Source organism: Gopherus flavomarginatus, chromosome 3 (genome assembly GCF_025201925.1).
Source record: "Gopherus flavomarginatus isolate rGopFla2 chromosome 3, rGopFla2.mat.asm, whole genome shotgun sequence".
In the NCBI taxonomy this organism is placed as follows: Eukaryota; Metazoa; Chordata; order Testudines; family Testudinidae; genus Gopherus; species Gopherus flavomarginatus.
The window spans coordinates 218,264,378-218,271,367 of record NC_066619.1 but is presented as its reverse complement, the minus strand read 5'-3'; positions in this window follow the sequence as shown (position 1 = coordinate 218,271,367).

Sequence of the window (6,990 nt, the reverse complement as noted above, 5' to 3'; positions counted from 1 at the left end):
TTGAAAATTCTGCTCTTAGAATTCTTTTGAGCAACTTCTGTTTGCTCAAATTTGAAATGTAAATCACCTAAAAAAACCCAAACACTGAGATGTGATTGTTTATTTGTTTTTTAAGCCTTCTTAAAAGATTGGGAGAGTGAGCTTTTAAAATGTCCAAGTGTTTTACTACCAGTCAAATTTTGTTGGCTTCCCCCACACCCTATTTTTGGAGGGGTGGGGGTTGAGCAGGGGGAACTGATAACCAGATTTTTTGTTTCAGTTTCATGGTAAAGCTGTTGGGCATTGTCTAGGCAGTATAGGCTGGTGGGAACTGTGACAAGGAGAAGTGAAGTTATTAGAGATACAGAGATTTCCATGTACTGGAAAATAGCAAGAGAGTAAGAAGAAAAATAATGGATAATGAGAGTGTCGTATTAGTTAAAGAATGGGAAGACAAAATAATAATAGGACTTTACAAATAGAGGTCATGTTTTGCTCTCAGGGCCTAATCTCACAACCCTTACTCATAGAAGTAATACCATTTTAGTCCCACTTCAATAGGATTACCTATGTGAGTAAAGGTTGCATGTTCACACCCTTAAAAGCAAATGTAAAGGACTGACACCACAGGAATGTGATAATTTGCTGTTAATTTGTAGTCAACTAATCATCCAAGTGATCAATGTCGTTTTCCATTCCATCCCCTCTCTGTGTACTTAGTAGCGGTTTGTGTATGCACACATCACCTACCTCAATTTCCAGCCATGCGAGAAGAAAAACTGGAGGCAATGGGTGTGATTTAATTAGGCCACAACTTTACTCACTTAAAATATCTGGAGCACCTGACAATAAATTATATAGTTCAGGTTATCGTCATTTCACATCACTAGAAGGGCTGCTGTCAGCCTTCCGGACTTGGCCATCTTGCTGCCAGGACCCCACTATCCTCCTCTCGTATGAGGATTATGAGGGCTAGAGAAGGAGAGGTGGGGTTGGCTACCCACTCTATTGAGTGTAAGAGCCCTGAACTCCCCCTTTCGCCCCTTCTTCAGCTCCCTTAGAGATGCTTTCCTTTAAAATAGATTGGAAGAGGATTTATCTGATAACTGTATCTCTTCCATAACGAGTACGAGAGTACCTGCACTGGACATCCTGATCTGGCACAAGTTTTAGGTACAAAGTTGCAACATTATAACCTAACCCCTTGTCCTGTCACAACAGGTCCTAAAATAGATTGGCCAAGGCAAAGTAGGTATTTTAGCCTTTCCCACAGCAATCAGTGAGGGAAAAATTCCATCCCAGATCTCCAAGGAGAAAGAGGCAATTAGTGTGATGCCCAGAGCGGATTATGAAGAAACCCAGCCCTTTTTTAGATTCCCTGAGTGGGAAGGTGGGACTGCCAAGTTTAAGTAGTACCTTCCCTTTCTGGTCAGCTGCACGATCAGTGCCTCCCCCATGATTTTAGTATTGATCCAACCACTTCCTGCTCCATCCATGTAAACTTTCCCCTTCCTCCCCCTTTGCTACCAGTTGCAGATAAAGCCCTTAAAGGGGCAACAGTTCCTTCTTGTGGCCAGCTGGACAAGAATTCACTGCATACAGCTGTGGAGAGCACATTATTGAGGAATCCAAAAGTCATCATCCCTCAGCAAGTTCTTATTGTCATCCTTTGTGTTAACTGAGCCACGGTTCACACTAAAAAATAAAGAGACAAAGCAGTTCTTCTTTCTTATAGAGATTAAAAAGACTGAGACTTTTCATCTTAGAAAAAGAGACAGCTAACTTGGGATATGATAGAGATCTATAACATCATGAATGGTATGGAGAAAGTGAATAGAGAAATATTAATTTACCTCTTCACATAACACAAGACCCAGAGTCACCCAATAAAATTACTAGGCAGCAGGTTTAAAACAAACATAAGGAAGTACTTCCTCACACAACTCAGTCAGCCTGTGGAACTCATTACCAGGGAATACTGTGAAGGCCAAAAGTATAAATGGATTCAGAAAAAGAATGAGATACGTTCATGGAGGATAGGTCTATCAATGCCTATTAGCCAAGATGGTCAGGGATACAACTCCATACTCTGGGTTTCACTAAACCTCTGACTGCCAGAAACTGGGGCTGAATGACAGGAGACTTGATAATTGCCCTGTTGTTGTCATTCCCTTTGTAGCGTCTTGCACTGGACAGGATACTGGGCTAGATGAGCCATTGATCTGACCCAGTATGTCTGTTCTTATCATTTTTAGGTTTTTGTTTTTTTAGAAATACATTCTAAATTGTCTCTTTCAAGAGAAATGTTGGTTCCCTCTCTGGATATGGGGAAAGAATGATAAGTTTCTGTACTTGTGTATTTGCTCTATGCAATGTGGAACAAGATAAAAATTAGCACTGAAAATTTGAAGCTATTAAGGCCTAAATCTTGAAAGGAGACTAGTGATTTTGAATGCCTTCATTTTTGGGTACCCAACTTGAGATACTTTTAAAGGGGCCTAATATTTGAGAATAAGTGCTCAGCACTTTCTGAAATCAGACCTCTCTAAGATATCTCAAGCTGGACACTGAAAAATGGAGACACCCAAAATCACTAGTTATGTTTGAGATTTGAAGCCTAAATTTACATATATTTTGATGCAATAGTTGTTTTGGTAGAAAGACTAAGGAAACATGTAAATGAAATTATTTTATTTCTTGGTACTTGTAGTTCTATATCTAAATCTTTTGATTTTTCTTTGACATGTAGAAAATTGTTTATATCTATGCATTTTTGACAGGGTAACAAGCTTTGTGGATGTGGGGGAAGTGGTAGATGTGATATATCTTGATTTAGTAAGACTTTTGATACTGTCTTGCATGACCTGTCATTAAAAAAACTAGGGAAATGCAACCTAGATGGAACTACTATAAGGTGGTTGCACAACTGGTTGGAAAATCATTCCCAGAGAGTAATCAGTAGTGGTTCACAATCATGCTGGAAGGGCATAATGAGTGGGGTCCCACAGAATCTGGTTCTGTTCAATATCTTCATCAATGATTTATATAATGGCATAGAGAGTACACTTTATAAAGTCTGCAGATGATACCAAGCTGGGAGGGGTTGCAAGCGTTTTGGAGGATAGGATTAAAATTCAAAATGATCTGGACAAACTGGAGAAATGGTCTGAAGTAAATAGGATGTAATTCAATAAGGACAAATGCAAAGTACTCCACTTAGGAAGAAACAATCAGTTGCACACATACAAAATGGGAAATGACTGCCTAGGAAGGAGTACCGTGGAAAGGGGTCATAGTGGACCACAAGCTGCATATGAGTCAACAGTGTAATGCTGTTGCAAAACAAGCAAACATCGTTCTGGGATGTATTAACAGGAGTATTGTAAGCAAGATGAGAAGTAATTCTTCCACTCTACTCCTCACTGATTAGGCCTTAGCTGGAATATTGTGTCCAGTTCTAGGTGCTACATTTCAGGAAAGATATGGACAAATTGGAGAAAGTTCAGAGGAGAGCAACAAAAATGATTAAAGGTCTAGAAAACATGACCTATGAGGGAAGATTGGAAAAAAAATGGGTTTGTTTAGTCTGGAGAAGAGAAGACTGAGAGGGGATATGAAAGCAGTTTTCAAGTACACAAAAGGTTGTTACAAGGAGATGGGAGAAAAATTGTTCTTCTTAAAACTTTTGAGGATAGGACAAGAAGCAATGGGCTTAAATTGCAGCAAGGGAAGTTTAGGTTGGACATTAGGAAAAACTTCCTAACTTTCAAAGTGGTTAAGCACAGGAATAAATTGCCTAGGGCGGTTGTGGAAACTCCATCATTAGGGATTTTTAAGAGCAAGTCGGACAGATACCTGTCCGGGATGGTCTAGATAATTTAGTCCTGCCTTGAGTGCAGGGGACTGGACTAGATGACATCTCAAGGTCCCTCCCAGATCTGTGATTCTATATATTAATAAATCCACTGAGACAAGTGTTTCTACAGAGATAAATTGAAAGTCCTTTTCTTCATTAAAGGTTCCAAATGTCTCATTTGGATATTGCTCTGTTGTTTCCATAAATATGGTTTTAATAGTGCTGTATTGATTGAAAACAGAGATAAGAAATATAATATGCTGCAAGATGAGCATCAAACATGTAGTAAATAATGTATTATTAATTCAAGTCACATAGTAAGGGAAAGTGAGGATAATGCATGTGGCACATATAATGAGCTCTAAGAAAGAAGTAAACTTCCAAGCATTGTAAAAACTGCTTATAAATTTAAGATAAAGTCCATGTTATTTTAGATAGAAAGCAGAAGCAGTCCTCAAAACACTAAACCTAGATTGTGTGGCCATATTAGCCTGGACACAGTGGTCTGAGGAACAGGGTATGAAGATCTCCTGTAACAACCACTGCATAGGTGGTTGGGCTGATAGCATCTGCTGGGCTGGGGACAAAGGAAACAGTTCGGATTAGTTACCAAGCCAAGTAAGGAGATGGATACCAAGGTCAAGCCAGGCCAGGATCAAAGTCAAGAGCAAGACAGAGCCCTGGTCTACACTATGAGTTTAGATCGAATTTAGCGGCATTAGATCGATTTAACCCTGCACCCATCCACACGACAAAGCCATTTTTGTCAATTTTAAGAGCCCTTTAAGTAGATTTCTGTACTTATCCCCAATGAGATTAGTGCTGAAATTGACATTGCTGGGTCGAATTTGGGGTAGTGTGGATGCAATTCGACAGTATTGACCTCCGGGAGCTATCCCAGAGTGCTCCACTGTGACCGCTCTGGACAGCACTCTCAACTCAGATGCACTGGCCAGGTAGATAGGAAAAGCCCTGCAAACTTTTGAATTTCATTTTCCTGTTTGACCAGCGTGGCAAGCTGATCAGCACAGGTGACCATGCAGCGCTCATCAGCAGAGGTCACCAAGGAGACCCAGAATCGCAAAAGAGCTCCAGCATGGACCGAATGGGAGGTACTGGATCTGATCGCTGTATGGGGAGATGAATCCATGCTATCAGAACTCCATTCCAAAAGACGAAATGCCAAAATATTTGAAAAAAGAAATCTCCAAGGGCATGAAGGTCAGAGGTTATAACAGGGACTTATAGCAGTGCCGCATGAAACTTAAGGAGCTCAGGCAAGCCTCCAAAGAGGCAAACAGCCACTCCAGGTCAGCCCCCCAGACATGCTGCTTCCATGATGAGCTGCATGCAATTCTAGGGGGTGCCTCTACCACTACTCCACCCCTGTTCGTGATCTCCTGCAAGGGTGGAGTCTCATGCAACAGGGATGAGGATTTTTGGGATGAGGAAGATGATGATGACGAGGACGGTAGCGCACAAGTGGAGAAAGTGTTCTCCCCGACAGCCAGGAACTGTTTATCACCCTGGAGACAATACTATCCCAACCCTCCCAAGGTGGGCTCCTGGACCTTGAAGGCAGAGAAGGCACCTCTTGTGAGCATACCTTTGTAAATATAATACATGGTTTAAAAGCAAGCATGTTTAATGATTAATTTGCCCTGAAGACTTGGAATGCATTCAAGCAACATCTCTTCTTTATCTCTGTTATTCTCAGGAGAGCTATATCATTCATGGTCACCTGGTTGAAATAGGGGAATTTTATTAAGGTGACATTTAGAGGCAAAATGTGACCTTGTACCGAAAGCACGTGTGCTATGTAATGTTAACAGCTTGGTTCACCGTGAAAGTGTCTACCCATTGTTCTCTAAAAAATGTGTCATTTTAAATACTACTCTCCCCTTTTTTCCCCTCCCACAGCTGCAAATGTTTCAACACTCCCCTTATCATCTTTGTCCCAGAGGCTACCGCAGATAAGAAGGCGAAAAAAACCCCACACTTGCGATGAAATGTTCTCTGAACTCATGCAGTCCTCCGGCACTGAAAGAGCTCAGCAAAATGAGTGGATACAGACAAGATCAGAGTCCAGGAAAGAACAAAATAAATGTGAGGACAGGAGGGATGTGAGAGGAGAGGTGGCGGGAGCAAGAGGAGAGATGGCGGGATGCAATGCTGAGGCTACTGAAGGATCAAACTGATATACTCTGGCGTATGGTTGAGCTGCAGGAAAGGCAACAGGAGCACAGACTGCCACTGCAGCCCCTGTGTAACCAACCACCCTCCTCCCCAAGTTCCATATCCTCCTTACCCAGATGACCAAGAGGGGCTTGGGGGGGGGCCCTCCGGGCACCAACCACTCCACCCCAGAGGGTTGACAAGTAACAGAAGGCTGTCATTCAAAGTTTTGAAGTGCAGTGTGGCCTTGTTCTTCCCTCCTTCCCCACCCCAGCCAGTGCTTCCCTCCTCCCCCACTCCTCCCAGCCTACCTGGGCAGTTATCCCTCTATTTGTGTGATGAATTAATAAAGAATGCATGAATTTGAAACAACAATGACTGTACTGCCTCTGCAAGTGGTGAACGAAATGGGGAGGACTCTGTTGGCTTACAGGGAAGGAGAGTGAACAAAGTGGGCAGGTTTTCATCAACGAGAAACAAACAGAACTTTCACAATGTAGCCAGACATGAAACTGGTTTTCAAAGCTTCCCTGATGCGCAGTGTGCCCTGCTGTGCTCTTCTAACTGCCCTGGTGTCTGGTTGCACATAATCAGCGGCCAGGTGATTTGCCTCAACCTCCCACCCCATCATAAACCTCTCCCCCTTACTCTCACAGATATTATGGAGCACACAGCAAGCAGTAATAACAATGGGAATGTTGGTTTCACTGAGGTCTATCCAAGTCAGTAAACTGTACCAGCACACTTTTAAATGTCCAAATGCACATTCTAACACCAATCTGCACTTGCTCAGCCTATAGTTGAACAGCTCCTGACTACAGTCCAGGTTGCCTATGTATGGCTTCATGAGCCATGGCATTAAGGAGTAGGCTGGGTCCCCAAGGATAACTATAGGCATTTCAACATCCCCAATGGTTATTTTCTGTTCTGGAAAGTAAGTCCGTTGCTGCAGCTGTTCAGACAAACCAGAGTTCTTGAAG